This window comes from Peromyscus maniculatus, chromosome 16 (genome assembly GCF_049852395.1).
Source record: "Peromyscus maniculatus bairdii isolate BWxNUB_F1_BW_parent chromosome 16, HU_Pman_BW_mat_3.1, whole genome shotgun sequence".
Taxonomy (NCBI): domain Eukaryota; kingdom Metazoa; phylum Chordata; class Mammalia; order Rodentia; family Cricetidae; genus Peromyscus; species Peromyscus maniculatus.
Window position 1 is genome coordinate 6711675 of NC_134867.1, and position 21050 is coordinate 6732724.

Genomic DNA, 21050 nt, shown 5'->3' on the forward strand with positions numbered 1-21050 from the left:
AAAAAAAAAAAAAGCTAAACAAAACAAAACAGGAAAAAAAAAAGAAAAGAAAGAAAGAGACAGATTCTTGTCATGGAAGCCGTGAAGTTGCTAGTTGAGAGACAGTTTACTCTTTAGTCCATTCATCTTTACCTGCAAGTGTCCATTGCCGAGTCAGAGTCATCGGTCTGGTTCGAGGCCTTGGTTCAGGCTACACCACTGCAGCTCCTCTCGGATATCCTGTTGCTGTCCTGTGTCATGGAGATCCTGCTGCTTTGGATTTGTAGGTTTGTCCCCTTCACACGCTCCAGTAGATCATAGATGAGGTGGATGCTGAGGTGGGCCAACTCATAGCCCTGGCTCTGAGCCTGGGTGGTAGCTGGGTTGGTCAGCTTGCCACCTTTCACTGGTGGGCTGAGCTCTCCAGCACTGCCTCTGTTAACTCACCCAATGCAGCCCACAGCAAGGAGAGGGACCAGTTCTCCTGCTCTCGGATCCGGGTCGCCCCCCAACCCCACCCCGCGCCCCCCACTCATACCACCACACCAGCTCCACTGCTTTGCCCAGGCAATGTGTAGAGTCCTCTCTTCCGATTGCTGTAGGAGGCATAGGAGGGCAGATAGGGGCAGCTCTCCTGCTCTCAGCTCCCCTGTGCTGGCTCAGCTGCACCCCTGACAATAGTCAGCTGTAGTGTGCTGCCTAAGTGGAGGGCAGGATCCACTCTCCTGTGTGCTGCAGCTGGTGCGGGGCAGAGCTAGTTCACCTCACTCTCATGACCCCAAGGCTTGCCTGCCACAAGTAGCAAGGGGCAGAGGGGGGAGGGCAGCTTCCCCTCACCCATGTCACCACACATGGCAAACAAGGTGGGGAGTTGGGCCAGCTCTGTTGTTCTCATGCCCTCAGAGCAGGCTCTCCTGTGTCTTCTACGGGGCAGCATGACGCCCAGGTGTCAGCAGGGTCCCAGGTGGCTGGCCAGACCCGGAGCATCTACAGAGCAACTGGAGCCACGGACACCATCTCAGAACCCAGCTTCCACAAGGCCACAGACCCAGACATGGCCCTAGGCAGGGCTAGTGCCTGGATGTCTCTATGGCTCCAGATGGCAATACATGCCACCCAGATCAGCATGACCCTGGGAGCAGTATAGTCCTTGGACACCGATATGATCCAAGGTGGCCGACCAGACCCTGGTCATCAACATGGCCCTTGGTGACAACAGGAACCCAGAACATCAACTCAGACCCAAACATGGCCCTCTGCAGCAGCCCTGGCCCGGATGACCCCATGGCCCCAGGTGACAGTGCATGCCACTTAGATCAGGATGTTCCTAGTGACAGCATGGCCCTCAGATGCCCTCATGGCCACAGGTTGCAGCCCAGTTCCCTAGGCATCTATGTCGCCTTTCGTGGTAATACAGGTCACGGACATGAATACAGACCCTGGCTGTGGTGGAATCACAGACCCAGACATGGGCCCTGATGTTACTTACCATGGTCCTGGGTGGCATTCCAGACTCCTGTCATTCGCATGGTTTTTGATGGTATCAGGAGCTGCAGAACCAAAAGTCTAGGGGTGGGGGAGAGCACAATCTGTGTCCACTGCTGATTCAGACATGATCTAAATTTTAAAAAATATTTTATGTCAATTTACATACATGTTAGAGCGAGTTTTGCCTTTCTTTGAGTTTATATGGTAATTTTTTCTTAATGCTTTCCTGTCAGATCTCCCAGATGGAAAGGAGTGAGAGCAACTTAACCTTTTCTATTATTAGGGATACTTGTTATCAGGTTTTAATGTTAAATATGGAATATAATAGTTTTCATGCAAAATTTCATATTTCTTAGAATATTTCTTCCTAATCCTATTGCTAAGTGTTCATCACAAAGATTGTTCATTTGGTCAAATGTTTTTATATGCTTATTGAATTTTTTAATTGCTCGTTGTTTTTGAAAACATGACATCACACTGTAGGTGAGGCTGTCCTGAACCTCACTATGCAGCTCAGGCTGACCTTGAACTCTTGACAGTCCTGTTACTCTAACCTTCTGAGTATGGGTTGCAATTAAAACATTTGTGTGAACTTCATTGTCCTTATGTAATCAATGATAATGACTGATTTTCTTATTTTGAACTATTACTCTGTGGCTACAACATGTGATCATTTTAATTTATTGATGTGTTCAGCATACTAGTATCTGATGAAAACTTTGCACTTGTTTTTATAAAGTATATTACCTGTAGTTTTTATGATATGGTTTTCTGTTATTAGAAAAAAATTAATCTGAAACAATAAATTAGGCAGTATCCTTGTTAATGATTTTCAACTAGAGGCACAGGTAGTAATTCTTCATTAAATGTTTGTAGAATCAACCAGATAATAATTAGCAGGATTTTTCTGGTCTTTGTCTTGCTTTAAGATCAGTTAATTTTTGTTGTTGTTGTCAATAATAATATTGTTATTCTTAATTATTACTATTTGTTTTTTTTTTAAGTAGGGCCTCATTATGTAGCCCTCACTGGCCTGCAGATTACTGTGCAAACCAGGCTTGTTACCACTATAAGGAAGGTATAACCTGGGAGAATAGAACCCATAAATGAGGCAACTAAATTCTCATGCAATACCCAACTTTATTTAGAGCATCAGACAGTTTGTACTCGGAGGGTTAAGAGAAATCACTTGAGTAAAGTTCTCATGAGTTCAAGCTGTATACAATCACAAGGACAAGATGCATGTGGCAAAAAACATGTTTTTCCATAGAGGCATATTGAATAATAACAGCAACAATAATGAGTAATCTGAAGTAGACTCACTCCTATCCACTGCATCTAGGAGAAATGAAAAAACACATTCCAAAAACAATTCCATGTTTTGAAGAAACTGAGCTCTCAACACTCTTGTCTTATTTTCTTGGAATGTTCCCACAAGCACTAGGAATTCTCCTCACATGACTCCATTCTTAGAATGTGTTCTGACACAGGCTGACCTTGAACTGTGGCAGTATGTCTGCCTCTTCCTTCCACATGCTGGAAGAGTAGATGTGCTCTAGACCACATCTGGCATTCTTATTCCTTTTATTTTGTTATTGTATTTTATTTAATTTAATGAATCTATTTGATATAGAAGATTCTGAGCATACATATTTTTTCAGTTGTGTCTGGGCTTGCTTCAAAATCCTAGAGCAAGTAGTGAACTTGAAATTACATTATCAAATATTCTTTGACTGCTAATTTCTTCCTCTCCAAACCTTAATGGACAAATGTAAAACTGGTGAACTTTACTGAAAAATAGTTGGGAATTCTTTTATATACACACATACACTGAAGAATTTAGGCAAGGAAAGGCAAATATCAAATGAAGTTACTCACTTCCAGAACATAAAAATTATAAATTTGATCTAACAGAGGTTGAAAGCAGAATTGCAGTTACCAGAAGCTACAAGTGGGAACAAATGATTGTGAAAGACAGGACAACAGGGACAAAGTTCCAGGTAGACAAAAGTCAAGTATTGTGTTTGCTACATATTAGAATGAATTGGCTAATGATGCTGAATTGCACATTTCAAGATAGACATGGGAAGGGAAACTTGCATGCGTCTACTGCAAGGAAACTGTGGGAGTAATTGGTTTGCTAACTGCCCTGGATTGTTCATCTTATAATGCATGCATATACTGAAACCTACACGTGGTATGCTTCGCAGAATGAAACATACTGTGGTACATTTCAAAATATGTGTAAGAATTAAGTGTCAACTGTAATGAAAACTTACCTGTTGTGGACTTTATTCTGGTTTATTTGGCCAGTTAACTCACAGTTTTATTTGAAGAAGTGAGAGAGAGATGAAAAAAAATATTTCAAAGTGAAGTGGTTGTTATCTCTGTTGTGCTGGTAAATGGTGGTTTGGTAAAGAGCAGGGAGGAAATTCACAGCATTATAGTACCTTATCAGTATTTATTTGGACAAAGGCCAGTGGCAGGCAGTAATGGATTAGTTTTACCACTGTTCTCTCCTTTGAAAGCAACTTCTATGGGATCATTAATTTTATAATTTAAATTGTTTGTCTCCAGACATTGCTACATAAAACATACAGCAAATGCTCAAGGCCCAGAACATAACTTCTGGCTTGACAAAATGTTATATGAACTTCATTTGGCTAAATAAATTAGGTAGAAATTGCCATATTGCTGTTCTATTCTTAGACCTCAAGATAGTTTTTTGGTTTTGCTCCTCCTTTAAGTATGTCAGTGACCTTTGATGAGAAACATCCAGCTTAGCGTAGAGTGCTGACTACCCAATTAATCTACAGATGGGTAGCATAGTTAAGTAACAGACACCCAGTGGTTCATTAAACTCAACTAGTTACCAGAGCCAATAGGGACATTATATGTACTAACCTATACAGAGATAACCTAAAATAGAAAACAACAACAATAGAATCAAACCAAACAAACAAAAATGTGAATCACATGCTAGGTGTGTGTGTGTGTGTGTGTGTGTGTGTGTGTGTGTGTGTGTGTGTGTGTGTGTCATACAGAATCATAACCGAAAAAGTTAGGCAACAAGGCAAGCAACTGCAACCTGATACTCAAAATAATTAACAAAAGGAAATTGAAATACAAAATTGGAAAAAGAGATAATGGTGGCTCAGATGTAGCTCATTTCAGAAAGGACATCATTGGAATGAAGAGGACAGAAAAAAACAGCATGAACAGCTGAATGAGGTGGTGCAAGCCAGAAATGCTGGGTTTCTACACACTGAGGCAGGAGGATTGGATGGCTCATGTCAGTCAAGGCTACACTGTGGGATCAAGTTCACCAAAAATACAAAAAGAATAATAAATCAAAATCAACAAAGAAATTATAAGTAGAAAAGATTATATATTGTACATAAGGATGACACACAGATGATGATAAAGATGAGTATCTGGATAATAATATAAATGATGCCACTTTGAGATAATAACCCAGAAAGTAAAATAAATATAGTTCTATACTAATGTGAATAAAAGGTTAAAAATCAGTAAAGTATAGAAGGAGCTGGAGAGATGGTTCAGCAGTAAAGATTGAGTAATGCTCTTGCAGAGGACACAAATTCAGTTCTTAAAACACATGTTGGTTGGCTCACACCTGCCTGTAACTCTAGCTCTAGGGGATCTGACCACCTCTTCAGGCATGTGTACTCATACACATACACACTGATTTCCTCTCTGTGTCTCTCTCTCTCTCTCTGTCTCTCTCTCTCTCTGTCTCTCTCTCTGTCTCTCTCTCTCTCTCTGTCTCTCTCTCTCTCTCTCACACACACACACACACTCACATACTTATATACATACTCAAGCTCACTCACATATGATTTAAACATAGTACAAATGAACCTTAAAGAAAGGTACATAAAAGCTTTAATGAGTACAGAAAAGAAGAAAAAAAATAACCAATGACCAGTTAATGTTACAATAATTGTTGAAACCCATACCAAAGGTGAGTGTGAATTCTAATTAGGATATAATCTGAGAAGAAACACAGTACTTTCATGTCTCAATGTATGTATACCAAAGTATTACATTCAAAGCTAAAATTAAAATTTACTGTTGAAGAAATCTGGTAGGCTTTGCTTTAAGTAAATGATGAAGGTCCATCATCAACAATGGGGCCATTAACATCATATGTAGATACAATGGGTAAAGAAGGGCACACTATCTGAGTGCTAATCTTGTCAAAAATACATACCACAAACTTAATAAAATAATAGTATATGAAGAGACAATTCTGGAGAAAATAGAGTCAAACAAATGTTGACTTATGACATTAAGTTGAACCATCAATATAAATGAAGTTATGTTTACAATAACAATCATGTAGAACAAAACATAATGACAGGAAATCTGCAGTTTATAAGAAATAATTACCAGAAGCATGCACAGCTGCAATGTTAGAGGTGAGGAAAGAAAGCCAAGCTTAACCCTGGCCTTTGGGTCCATTTCTTCCCAAGACTCTGCAAAGCTTTAAGAGCTGGCTGAGAGAGTGAGCCACTAATTGAAGTATTCTGCAAAGATGTGCATCTCGAAAGACAGAGGCAAACAGTGCAGTGTTCAGCATATGAGAGGAAGGGAAGCTCACAAACAAACAGGCTTTGAAGGAAACATAAAAGCTTTTGTTCTCAGAAAAGTGTGAATTGGAAATGGGCTGGCTCTCACAGGGTGAGAAGCCCAGCTTTGTATGATTTAATCATCAATGTTCTGGGTTTATTAACTCCTCCAACTCATCTGGTGGTGATAGATGAATGGTACTTTTACACAATGTAGTGTGTCGCCACAGATCTCAAGTTCCTTCTAAATTTTTAAATATGCATTGTTTGGAGCCCATCCAAAGAGGGCAAGTTCTAAAGGACACAGATAACATGATAGAGAATAAAGGTAACAGGCCTGAGAGCTGTCAGTCATGAATGAAACATTGCTTAAACTGATGTGTGGACAACAATAATCGATGAGTTTGAAAATGTCTTAAAGTGCAGATATAGTCTAGAATTAATCTAGTTGCAATAATTTCAATTATTAGCTCCCATTACCTTGAAAATACCTTATATTTAGGTATGCCAAGGCTTCCTCTCTGTGAGCTCCTTTTGTGCTGGTTTTCCTTTTGCACTCACCTCAGTCGGCTTCACACAGATCTCAGCGGTATTCTGCTGTTGTTTTGACTGGACACTGAAGAGTATGACTTCTGTGTTGATGGTTTGCGGTGACTGACACTCTTCACTGCTGTTCCTTTCCTTCTTTTAGCCATGGCTGTGACACTACCACCTATTACCACTCCTCATGTAAGTGGTTTTGTTGTTTGAATATTTCCATTTTCACTGCTATCAGTCATGTTGGGAGACATTAACACTTCTGTCACAGTTACTGATAGGAAACTGGTGTGTATGGTAGGATGGTAATTAGAAAATACAAAGCTCTGAATAGCACAATAAAGACTCTCAACCTAACTGAAATAGAAAACACTCAGCACAAACATAATGCTTCTTTTCAAGTATGTTTTAAACATTTACTGACATAAATCCTTAGGGTGGGTTGTAAGCAAGCTTCCACCAACTTTCAAAAGAAACAGATTCATGCAGAGAACTAGGTAAGTCACAAGTACAATTATTTGGAAAATATTTTAGTAGGATAAAACTCAATCTAGATGATGAGAATTTATATGAAAAAACTAATGGTCTATTAAAACTTATTTCCTACACAGATGTTTTATATCTAAAATCTAAAATATGTCTATATCTAAAAATGTTTTCAATATATATGACAAAATATATTTCACATACTAGAATTCAAAGACATTTAAAATCATTCTTTTGCTGTTGTTGTTTTTCCCTTTAAACCACAGTTCATATCCACCTTTTAAACCAGGAGCCTGAGTGTTCTCAATACAACTAGTGGAACAAGTGCAGTGGAACATGGCTATAGACTTGTCAACCTCCCTTCCTGTACTGCAGTCACAGCTGAAATGGTTGTATTCTTTCTATCTCCCTCCCTTCCTCCCTCCCCACTCCCTCCCTCTCGCCTCTCCCCCAACTCTGTAAATTCTTGTATTCTCAAAGCAATTGGAGGACATTATGCTTGGTACAAAGGGAATTTCAAGCAAATAGCTTGGGATTCATTTCATTTAACTAGAAAAACATATTCTAGAGCTCCCTGAAAGACATTTGTGGTTCTGTGTTATTTTTTCTTGTTTTAATTTTGTATTTTGAGACACGGTCTTACTGTGTAGCCCAGTTTATCCTGAAGCTATTGAGTCTTCTGCTTCCAACATCTAAGTACAGGGATTACAGGTGTGCCCAACATGCCAGACTGAAGACACAATTAATTTTATTCTGACACAGAATTTACCATTTCAGAAGGAAAACATGTTAAAACTGCTAAACAAGAGATAGTTTGCATTTGATGTGGAATTATCTCCTCTCTTATTAGAAGTTTAGGTAGATAAGTGAATAACTTCCAAATCCATACATGCGCCAATTTTGTATTTATGATGCAAGTTCTGGCGAGTTTCCATAAATTACTTAAAACATTAAGAATATGGATGACTGTGAGATGCTTTAAATTAACAAAGACCACACAAGCATTTGGAAAAAACCTCACTTTAATTCTAGTTCATATGAAGCAATAAAAGCCTATTTTAATTCCTGTAGTTGAATTTTGAAGATCACAATATTTGACTGAGTTTTCCAAAGACTCACTTTAAAAATAACTCTTTGCTTATTTGAAAACAACATCTCAAACTTACCTACTTGTAAAGCTATTCTTTTCAATATAATAACAAACTAAGAACAAGTTACAAAAGCTCTGCAGCATCCATTTCTGACACTCATTTGATTGAAGAGCCTGGCACAACAGGATTTTTAATAGAAGTCTTGGATATTTTTTTCTCTTTGAAGAAGAACATACTATCAGCAATGTAACAATCAGAAAAATACAGTGGTGCCTCCCTAATAAAAAGATAAACCATTCATACCCATCCTTCAGTAAATACAGTGAAGAGGTGTTCTTCTATAATTTTCAAAAGAATTACACAATTTATTGATTTTCATTTTAGAAAACATAGCAGTGATTGAAAAGCAAATTCCTTAGGCTGTGGTGTGTGAGAAAATAAACAAAATTAAAATAAATGTGTAAGAACTCAAAGTTTGTCACATAAATGAATAGTGACTTCTACTTAGGAATGACTATATGATTAAAAACATAAGGATGAGTATCTTGCTTTACAAATTATCACATCAATAACCAATGCCAGTCTTTCTGTAATTATCTAAGCAGTTAAGAAAATGTACTGATAAATTAAGGGCATAAATTTATTCAAATATATCTTAAAATCGTCTTAAAAATTGGTGCTTATTTTAAGCATGAGAAATTTAAAAAATAATAGTAGATACTATTAAATAAACTGTATTTCTTCACATAAAGCACCACTGATGAAACTTAATAGCTACCTTGTATTTAATACAGTCTAAAACATGAAAAATTAGTATAGGTTTAACATCCTTAATAATTTTAAATGCACTTCAAGTTCAGTGTTTAGCTTATTATCTCAATTACTTTCTTTCACATATTATATTGAAAATGAAGAAAAATTAATCAAAGTACTCACCTGAATATTGTAAATGTTTGTAATTCTCTGAATGATCCAGAACAGTTTCTGAAAGAAGTCAGAATTAGGCAGATCACAGGAACACTCACCTTGGTGGTAATGAAGGAAATCTGAGAGATAACTAAATAAATATCACTAACAGAATTGCAGATGGAATCCAATGTTCGCAAATAAGCTTGTGTTACCAAGCCTACTTTGTAATTGTTGGAAGTGTCTGTTTCCCAGATCATTGAGGGCGCCGCTAATTGCAGCAAGAGGTTATGTGAAGAACAGATAGATCTAAGTACATCCTATCACCACTTTTCGATGAAACTAGAAATTTGAAGACATTTCAGAGACCAAAATCACATATCCAGTGAGATAGAGAAAAACCAATATTTTTATTTAAAGCAGGTTAATTATAAATATGATCTCTTTCTAAAGAAGATAAGGGGATAGTATAGAGGTAATAGGATAAAAGGGTAGATTAATGAACCTACTTTTAAAGAGCAACAACTTGTTTAGAAATGTTTTACATTGGTATAGATTTTAGTTTATTGATACAAGTTTAAACTTAATTTTGTTATACTGTATATATATTTCTACTCTCATTTGAGGTATTATGTTTATGTAACTCATTTGGATTGTAAAGGATAATTAAGAAATGCAGATTAACAATTAGTCTTCTATGATAGTCAAACTTATAGTCATGTTCAGTTTTCTAGATATACATAGATATAATTCAATTAGGTAGGTAATCTTCAAACACTTCGAAGACCTACAGAATATGACATTTAAAATGTTTTAAAAATTTAGACTTTCTGGACAGTGAGACATGTCTGTTCCTGGCAGCACTGATTTACTTCAGAGAGGAGGATGGGCATTGAAGACACTCTATATGGAGTTTATCTTCTTCTTGGCAAAAATAGCCATTTGGGCAAGAAACTGTTCTTGCCTGGACTGCTTGATTGACTGGACATGCAGGACCCATAGTAAAGTGACCACTGAATTTTACTTGGCAAAATGGTCCTTCAGGTTCCTGCTTCACAGAGGAAACTGCCAGACATTCTACAAGACACAGAGAGAAGTGACTGAGAGACTCTAGGCCTGTAGGCTGAAGACAGATGCCCCAACTTTACAGAGGAACTCTGGATGACTGTCAAGGCTGCCAGCTGTCTCTGTCTACTCTCGCAAGACTCCCAAAAGTTGCTTGCATCCTTCTGCCATTTCTCAGGTAATACTATATTCTTCTGAGATCTTTGATGTAGTTGAAGACTAGATAGTTATAATTTCCTTAGTTATAATAAAAGGTAAATTAGATATAAAACCTTAGACTCACAAATATATGACAGATAGGATATCTTCTTTAATTTTGCCAAATACAAATAGACTAGATATTATAACTATAATTCTTGCTTGATAATTGTTTTGTTATATGTAATTTTACTGTGTTAAAGTTAAAACCTTCCTTTTTTAAAAAATAAAAGGGGATGTGCTGGGGATATCTTTCTGTATGCTGTGAATGTGTTGCTCTGAATGATGGATAAATAAAACACTGATTGGTCAGTAGCCAGGCAGAAAGTATAGTATAGGCAGGATAAGCAGAGAGGAGAATTCTGGGAATTGGAAGGCTGAGTCAAGAGACGCTGCCAGCTGCCGCCACCATGAGAAGCAAGATGTAAAGATACCGGTAAGCCATGAGCCATGTGGCAAGGTGTAGATTTATAGAAATGGGTTAATTTAAGATATAAGAACTAGATAGCAAGAAGCCTGCCACAGCCATACAATTTATAATTAATATAAGTCTCTCTGTGTTTACTTGGGTCTGAGCAGCTGCAGGAGCTGGGTAGACACAGGAAAGCTCCAGCTACAATCCTGAAAAGCAAAGATGCTAAGACTAGCCATAAACTTGTCAGTCCTAAATATTAAACTGTGAAATAAGTTTGTGAAGAATTGAACAAATAATGGCTTTAAACATAGAAATTATGCTTATTCAAATTATAGTTTAAATTGACCATGCATACATATTTTCAGGTTTAATATATACTTTTGTTGGAGTTTTCTTCAGTCCTGCTTGGGCCTGTAGGTCTTTGAAGTGTTTAAAGATTACCTACCTAATTGAATTATATCTATGTATACCTAGAAAACTTAACATGATCTTAAGTTTGACTATCATAGAAGACTAATTATTAATCTGTATTTTTTAATTGTCCATTACAATCCAAAGTGAGTTACATAAATATAATACCTCAAACGAGATTAAAAATATATATATAGTATCACAAAATTAAGTTTAAACTTGTATTAATAAACTAAAATCCATAGCAATGTAAAACATTTCTAAACAAGTTGTTGCTCTTTAAAAGTAGGTTCATTAATCTACCTTTTCATCCTACTATCTCTATACTATCCCCTTTTCTTCTTTAGAAGGAGATTAGATTTATAATTAACCTGCTTTAAATAAAAATATTGTTTTTTCTCTGTCCTACACCAGAGGGCTCTTCTGATATGAGACAGAAAAATCTCTCAATTTTTTTTTTTTTTTTTTTTTAGCAATATGCTTGGGTTTAGAGAAGAAGTGAGCCAATTTCATCTCCAAAGCCAGCTTGGTATATTTGGGAATATACTACTTCTTGCGAAATGAGGGTGCTGTATTCTTATGGGGACACAAAGAAAATTTTAGGATTATGGAGTATTCCCTGAGGGTGTATTGTCTAAGCCAGATGCCTTGAAATCATTCTGGATGTTGGATCATTTGGGCCATGGTGTCATTGGAGACCTTTCAGAGGGTCTTGGTTGCTCAAACCTGATGTATGTTAATCTGGAACAAATCCATAGCCTCTGGCTTTCTGTGGAAACAAAAGCAGAGCCTCCTTTCCAAAGCAACATATCCTTAGATCCAAATTTTGAAGTCAAGATACCTTTAAAATATACATTAACTTATCTTAACTCACCCGCCTTTACAATCAAATGTCTCTTTGTAGTTAAAATTCCAGATTCTCTATATGATATCCATCTTTACGTGGCTTATTTTTTATATATTACTTTTACTTTCTCTTTAAAGACTTTATTTTTTAAAACTATCTATTTCTTTATATAACTGCATATATTACTCTTTTTTCTCTTCCAAGTCTATGTACATTTTTACACACAGTGTAAACCATTTAAAGTCTTGTTCCATCTGAATTTGTCCTATTGTGAACCTATTGCTTTAAACTGCAGTGGTTAGTACTGAATGACTCCGCCCACCTCAGATTCCCAACATGGAGGTAGTATGTCTACTGCCAGCTCTGGATCTGGGAGCTGTGTATACCATCAACTCTCAGAAGCAGTGGGTCTAAGCCTATATCAAAGCAGCATATAGCCCAGAATTTTTTTTTTTTTTTTTTTACTAGCAAAAGTTAAATCTGCTAGTAGTGTTCTGTGCAGCTCGCAGAAACCTCTGTGTACGCGGCAAGAATGTGCCATGCTGTAGCTCCAGCCTCCACATCACCATGAACCCGCTATAGAGTAGCTCAAGCCTGCATGCTGTGGTGTCTAGCTGCCCACATGAGACATGAAGCAGAATCTGGTTTTGGCTCCATTTAGAATTGGTTATTAAATATTCTCAGGTTTCAGGTGGAAACTTGAGCCGTTGGGTGCCATTTGTCCTTGGAGTTTTTTCCAGTCCTGCCTGGCCCACAGCCGCTCAGACCCAAGTAAACACAGAGAGACTTGTATTACTTATAAATTGTGTGGGTGTGGCAGGCTCCTGCTATCTAGTTCTTATATCTCAAATTAAGCCATTTCTATTAATCTATACCTTGCCACATGGCTTGTGGCTTACTGGTACTTTTCATTTAACTTCTCATAGCTGTGGCTGGCAAGTGTGTCCTGACTCAGCCTTTCACTTCCCAGAATTCTTCTCTCTACTTATCCCATCTATACTATACTTCCTACCTGGCTACTGGCCAATCACTGTTTTATTCATCAATCAAGCAGAGCAACACATTCACAGCATACAGAAAGACATTCCCAGCATACTTTAATTAATTTAGCTTTAAGGACCATTATTTTGGATTTTGTTTTTTTTTGTTTGTTTGTTTTTGTTTTTTGAGACAGGGTTTCTCTGTGTAGCTTTGCGCCTTTCCTGGGACTCACTTGGTAGACCAGGCTGGCCTCAAACTCACAGAGATCTGCCTGGCTCTGCCTCCCGAGTGCTGGGATTAAAGGTTTGCGCCACCACTGCCTGGCTTATTTTGGATTTTTAAGATTAAATATATATATAGTCTTCTTACAATGAAGTGAAAGATTATCAAAGGCACAGAAAATATAAGGCAGATAAACAGAGGTTTGGGAAATGTTAAATATTTCCCAATTATGTCGATAGTTGCTGGAGATGGCATGGTCATCAAGCCTACCTGAAAGCTCAGAATGCTGAATGAACCCCATCTATAACAGCTGCTGCCAAGTGCAAATAGTGAGGAATAGTGAGGACAGAGCTGCCTCAGAACTGCTTATTTCAGCTGACCATTTAAGGTTTTTTAGTTTAACAATGACAGCATGTCCTAAAGCCTTCAGAGGGAAAGAAAAATATTTTGTCAACCATTTTTTGTATGGGAGTTTTAAGTTATGAATTTTTAAAACTGATGTAACTTTAAAAACAATATACTACTTTTATTAATTCTTGGGGAATGCAATACAACTTACTTTGATATTGCTCAGCCCCTACTCCTCTCAGATCTACACCTCCTCCCTACCCTCTCTCCATTCCTCCTATTCTTTATTTTTTTCATTATTGAGAATTTCATATATTATATTTTGAGAGTATTCTTCCTCTCCCAGATTCCTCCCAGAACCCTCCCTACCTAAAATCTTACCTTTAATTGAAAAACTTGACAAAATGGTTTTTTGATTTTGATACCCATTGAAACAAAGTTTAATGAGAAAGGAAATTATACCAATAGATATCTAAAATTGTGAAAAACATATTAAAAATCTAATGCATAAAAGCAAAGGCATATAGTCAAAGCAGTTTGGGAAAAATTCATTATTTAACTATACTCTGTTTAAAATAATGTAAGTAAAGATTTAACTTACCCTAAATTAATGGCATTATATAATATTTATACTGGACCTAAAATTATTTTTATATTTATTTGTCTTATTTCATGTGTATGAACTTTTGCTAGCATATATACCTGTGTAGCATATGTGTGACTGGTATCCACAGAAGTCAGAAGATGGCATCAGACACCCTAAAAGTAGAATTATGAATTGTTTTCATCTGCCATGTTGGTGCTGGAAATTGAACCTGCATTCTCTGTAAGAAAAACAAATACTTTTAACCATTAATCTAGGTCTCCAGACTAAAATCTAAAAAAAATAAACATTATCTTTCCTTATTTCTAAGAAGTGTATGAGTCTAGGAAGCATTATTGATTTGATTAACTTCTCTTGGAAGAAAGACAAAATAACAAAACCATGCATTAGATAGGTATACAAATGGAATATGGACTCAAATTGCATTAGAATATGGAAAGAAGTGGTTTCAATGGGAAGAAATTATCCACTCTCTTGAAGCTCAGAAAAAAAGTTGAGAATCTTCTGTTTCTACACACTGTTGTAATAAGTATCAAGGCTGGAAAATAGTAATTGATTCTCACATTCACAAACACACTAACTATGTTTTTGACAATGAATCTGTAAAAGTTCAATAAATGGTTTTTGAATCAAAAGGAATAATGTTGCTATATAACGGACATAGATACATGGCATATAATAAAACCCTTAGTTCTACATCTTTAAAAAAGATTAAAACTAAATAATAATAAGGGTTTGATTGGAGGTATTCTGCATGATTGTATAGATTACTCTCAGAAATCAGAGGGTGTTGAGTGAAATTTTTAGTGCCATGGCTACCATCCTGTGAGTGGTCACAGAGGCTCTTGAGGCATATCAAACAATACAGGCAATTGGCATTGGTGTTTGTTGCCACCAGAACTAGATGGTAGGACTATACTATTAAAGACGCCACACAACCTGGCCACAGACATAGAGACATCATCTGGACCTAGGGCAGATGCTCTATGAAAACTGTTAATACATCAATACTCATACTCAGCTATGGACCCTGTGAACTGTAGAGGACATAAAGATCTTGTGCTCATAGACAAGTAGTATGGACACCAGGAAGTTAAACATCAAAGGTTGTCTCTTCAAAGAAAAAGATGTATAATTTGTTTTCCACACAAAAGGCTGGGAACAGACATGGTTAATAGCCTGGTGAATTCAGCTATTGGTATTGTAGGGTAAAAGGGCCACCCAAAGAAATGCACCCTGATTCTGAAACCAGAGCCTGTGAAAAAAACACTTTGGCCTTGAAACTAGAATCAAAGAAACTTTGGCCCTGGAACCAGAACCAGTGAAAGAAACTCACCCTGGCCCTGGAACTAGAGCCAAAAGGCTAAAAATTGCCAGTGAAAGAAACAGACTTTGGCCCTGAAACCAGAGCCAACTCTGCCCTTGACCAACTAAATATGAAACTTTGAACCATTTCCTAAGCAGGAAAACCAATCAATCCCTGAACACAAAATCTAGCCATTCTGAGCTCAAGGGTATCAAAGTCTGACCAATTCTATCCCTGAAAATCTCCCTGGAAAAACTCAGCCCCCAAGAAGCCCTGTATAAGCCCCTCTGCCTGTTCAGATGGCAGTTATCCTTCTGCACCTTGGCAGAGGCAGCCACTCTCCTGGATTCCTCCTTCCCACATAAATCTCTTTCTTGAAAGAGTTTTATGTGAAGATCTTTCACTGGTGCAAAGCAGAATCTCTGCTGGGGCGCTCCCTTAGGCAGGGCAGAGCAGAAGACATGGATACCTCTGCTAGGACATTCCCTTGGGGTTGGGAGGGGGTGGAGCACAGCTCAGTTTAGTGTTTCTCTCTGGGAGAGAAGCAGGACTGACACAGCCTATGGAGAGATTATCTCGTACCATACCCCAGCTTCAGGTGTAGCCTGACTTCCCAATAAGTCAGGATACCTTTCTCCTCACAGCTGTAGGTATCCAGGATACCTTCCCTTCATAGCTGTAGGTATACCCTGATTTCTCAACAAGTCAGGGTACCTTTCCCTCCACAGATGTAACACCTGCAGATATAGCCTGAATTCCCAACAAGTCAGGATACCATATCTTACAGAGATGTAACACGTGAAGGCATGGCCAGGTCCCTTCCCCCCCAGACCCTTGCAAACAGAGGTGGAGGTGGTTAATAGCTTGGGTGGCCTCGGCACTATCTGTAGGGTCAAGACTATACTAGATCCTTCTCTAGGACCTTAAGATGACACATGTAGTCTATCTATAGAGCCCATCTTCATGGAAGAGGTGTCATGTACTTTGTGTTATGTACTTTGAAAAGAGTGTCAATGTAATTCTGCCTGCTCATGGCCATGTCAGAGGAGCAGCAGGTGGCAACTGACTTCAGGGGATCAGCCCACCAGAATGCAAGGCACTGATGCAGGAGTCTCAGTTAGGCAAGGCCCCAATAATAGTGTTAGCTAAAATAGAATTTCAATGATGAAGGGTCTTTAATAAATGCAGTAAAGGATTATGATAGAGGTTAGCTTACTGGGAAAACAGATAAAAGCAAGATAATTGTATTGCCCCCACCCCCGATAAAGCAGGAGCTACAGAGCACAGAAAGGGGGCAAGGCAATGTCGCAGTGAAAGGACCCAGCAAACGCCATAACAGGCTGTCAGTCTTCCCTCGGAGATCAGGCCTCTATTTCAGTTTCCTGAGACTTGAGCAAGCAGTTTCTGGGAGGGCCATGAACAAAAGTCATAATGCAGTAGCTCCCTTTCTGCATGTACTCTGACCGTTCAAGGTTCAGTCAATTGTTTACTTTCTGAAACCCCTCACCAACTTAGAGCTACATACATGGGTCAATGTGAATGTGCTAGGCCAGCCAGCTTCCATGGCAGTTCAAGGCCAAAGCCTGGGACTGCCCAAAAATGGTAACTGTAACCCCCAACTAACCCTAGCCAATTAAAAGTTACTAACATGATTTCCACTCATATAAACCAATCCCGAGTCGGTTCCTATGAAGTCTGTAGACTCCAAGCCCCCTTTGCTTTAAAGCCCCTCCCCCATTGCAGACCTATTAGGGGTCTCTCTTGCTCTGCTGCTGCTTCAGAAGGGCCCTGAGTTAACTTGTAACGACACAAAGACTCTTTTGCTTTTGCATCGGATTCCATCTCTTGGTGGTCTTTGGGAGACTCTGGGTACAACAGCAGGACTAGTTTCTCTTGAGAAGCCATATAGACTGTGGTTTAGGTTAATGGTTAAGAAAAACATTTGAGTCCCAGAAGCTAAGTTAGTTCAAGATCTTTTAATTTTAATATTGAGAGATGTGTTCATGGCTTTCAGTGTGCATTTATAGCTGAAGCAAAGCTTTAAAAATGACTTACAGTTAGGTTAAGATGTTTTTGTTAGTAGTTTTGAGGTAAAAAAAAAAAAACCTTGAAAAGCAACTTAAAGGCGTACTTTCAATAGCCAAGTGAGGGGCACATTGAGGTCAAGAAACAAGTGGGACGACAGCCTGGCTATGGCTGGCTGATGTATCTTTCTTGCTAGGATGCATCACTGATCAAAGATGATGATTCCTTGTGCCCAATTCTGCTCTCAGCTTTCCGATATAAAAACTGTTGGAGAATGGATATGCACCCTGAGGATTTAAAGTAGAGCTGTCTGATTCTTTTTAAGGTATAAAAGTTTAGATTTGCGATTCTTCTAAGATTTCTTATAAAATTACCTTTTGAGATAAATAATAAAGTGTTTGATCCTTTCTTTGTAGCCACAAAATGCAGCCTCCCAGCAAAAGAACTAGCTGAGAGAAATACCTTGTTTGCTTACACTTTTCTAATCTATGACAAGTTGCTTGGGATTGAATGATTGTGGGTTCTTGGGACAACTCTTTTTTTCACCTGTAATTTGTAAAAGTTTTAATCATGTAAGAGATATAGAAAACATGTTTGTTTGTTTTTTTAATTGTATTCATTGTAATCATTCACTGGAAAAATAGAATGTAACCACAATGTAATTTTTATACTGCTTGAAAGATTTTACTGGAGTTTATAAGCCGTAAGGGAAAAAAATTTAACTTAGTTAGAAGGAAGACATCAAGAAAGACAGAAAAGATACCTCTGGATAAGAGTAAGAAAAGAAATGAAGAGCAAAGAGAGATGATGATAGATATACCATAAAGGGGTATGAGTGAGTGTGTGTGTGTGTGTGTGTGTGTGTGTGTGTGTTTCCCTTTTTTTTTTGCCATCCCTAGAAAGTTAAGGTTCACTCCCTTAGATAGAAAAGTCAAGTTGAGTGATTAGATCACCCCCTTAGATCTCCTTCAAACCCTGAGCTACTGAAGGCTGGTCCTTACGTCAGCAATATATGCCTTAATCTTTATTGTGCAAACAGGATTCTGTTAGATCAGGACACCTTTTTCCCAAGTGGTACTGTACTTAAATTTGCCAAATCTGAACTGCCCAGTGTTTGAACAAACACTAGCTACCGAGTTGTGTTGAACTGGACTTCTGTTTTGCATCATGTGGAACCAAACTGCTGGCTATAGTGTTTGCAGAGACCCCCACAGTGTATGACACAATTCAGCTGTCAGAGAACATGTGCCCAGTGTTGGAAAACTAGCAAGGTTATCAGGCACTTTCTAAAGAAGATTTGAGACCCACTTCATGGATAAGAATCCATGGCTAGTCTTTCAGACATTGTCAAAGACTATTCCGAGGAAGTCATAAGCTTTAGCAGTGAAGCTATCCATGCTGTTTTTTTCTAAATGTCCACGATTTATGCATCCAGTTGCCTTTTGAACAATTATGATTATGTCCATATATTAACAGCTATCAGCTTCACCCAGACATGCTTCTATTTTGTAGTGGGGAAATGTTACAGAACGATGAGAATAAGTGACTGTGGAGTTCCGAGTACTAAGTGGGCTATCTCTATCACCCAGATCAAGGCCCAGGGGATGTTGCAGAAGAGGAGATGGAAAGAATGTTAGAGCCAGAAGAAGGGTGAACTCCTAATCATGGGAAATATGGAGCCTGAATTGGCCATCTTCTGTAACCAGACAAGACTTCCAGTGGAGAGATTGGGCCACCAATCCAGCCACAAAGCTTTCACCTACAATTTTTCCTGCCTGCAAGCTGTGCTGAGAAAAAGTGGTGAAGAACTTGTGGGAGTGGCCAATCAATGACTGGTCAAGCTTGAGATCCATGCCACAGAGGGAAGCCTACCCCTGACACTGCCTGGGGGTCCAAGCACAATTCTTTTTCTTTTAAATTACATGCATATGTGGATTAGAGATATCAGATGTGTGTTTTATGTGACTGTTTGTGTGAAGATCAGAGGACAACCTCAGGTGTTTTGGGAAGAGCATGAAGTCTAATTATATTTAACACTGTACTGACCTTCCTACAGGAGATACAGAGTTGCTGTAGACTTCATTTGCTTATGGCAGTTGCCACTATATGTATCCTCAGAAGGTTAAAATAAATGAGATAATTCTGGGTTCTGTAACTAACTGACAATCCTCCCACCCCATCCCAGAGTGGCAGCAGGTTCAGGTCCAGAGGTGTCTGGTTACAGGAACACTAGGAGATCACAAACCCCACATTTGCCTCCGTATGTCTAAGTCTGAATTGTTACCTTTCCTTCTGTCTAGCTGCATTTGCCCCTCCGGACCTGTCTTGTTCAAATCCTGAAAAGGAAAATGCCAGTCTTTACCTGCTTGAGGAATGAAGGTATGCACTGTTTCTTTTTTCTGCTCATAGTTAAACATCAAGCATATTACTTTAGACCTAATTATAAAATTGCACTCAAGCATGGCATACTAACATGTCAGTTAAAGGTAGATGCTGTGATCATAGGTGGCACACAAGCTAGTCAAAGAATTGGAAAAAGAAAGAGGGATGAGGAGAGGAAGAAAAGAAAAAATAGACACTGGAGAACAAACTTGTAAGCTACATGGTTGGCCATCTTTGGGAACAAATGTGAAAGAAAATTTTCATATTGAATAATTTAATTTATTTCTCTTAAAATTTATTTAAAATTTTCAGATTAAAAGTTATAAACTTGCCTCTTTTGAGTCTTGGCTCCAAGATGACCAAAAGAAGAAGAAACATTGGTTGTGAAAAAATGGGCCACGGCGTGTGTAGCCAGTTCGCTGCATGAACTGCGCCTGATGCTTGCCCAAGGAAAAGACCATTAAGAAGTTCGTCATTTGGAACATTGTAGAGGCTGCTGCTGTCAGCGACAAATCCAAAGCAGGTGTCTTTAACGTTTATGTGCTTCCCAAACTCTGTGTCAAGCTCCAATACTGCGCGAGCTGTGCTATTCATAGCAAGGTAGTCAGGAATCGATTTCGTGAAGCCTGGAAGGACCAAACACCCCCACCATGATTTAGACCTGCTGGTGCTGCACTAGGACCTCCACCAAAGCCCATGTAAAGAGGTGGCTCATAAAGATAAAAGAAAAAAACACCTTGGAAAAATAAAATGGGACTTATACTTTTACAAAACAAGTCATAAATTTATGAATAAACAAAAATAAAAGGAAGAAGTGTGCATAAATTCCATAAGAAACAAATCAAAATATTCATATTTATTGTATTTCTTTATTATACCTTTATTTTCAAATCCATATGTTTGTATTTTCAGATGCTTTATTTGTTAAGAGCACATATTCTAAAAATGAATCAATGTAATTTTCTCTCTCTGAAGGTGGACGAGGAAATGAAAAAGAGGAATTCCAAGTAAGTACAAAGAAATGAGAATATTATGCAAAGAATTTGAAGATTTGATTAGCATGGGATGTCAAACATAATAATCAATTAAATAGAATTTTAAAATTTAATTCAAGATAGTTTCATCAAATATTCCAGAGGGATATTTCACAAATTGATTTGATTCTAT

General features: G+C 38.1%; 1 pseudogene; it reads left to right on the top strand.

Annotated features, from left to right (window-relative positions):
* The first annotated feature begins 20238 nt into the window (after positions 1 to 20238).
* LOC102923637 (small ribosomal subunit protein eS26 pseudogene) lies at positions 20239 to 20585 on the top strand (annotated as a pseudogene).
* Positions 20586 to 21050: the final 465 nt, after the last annotated feature.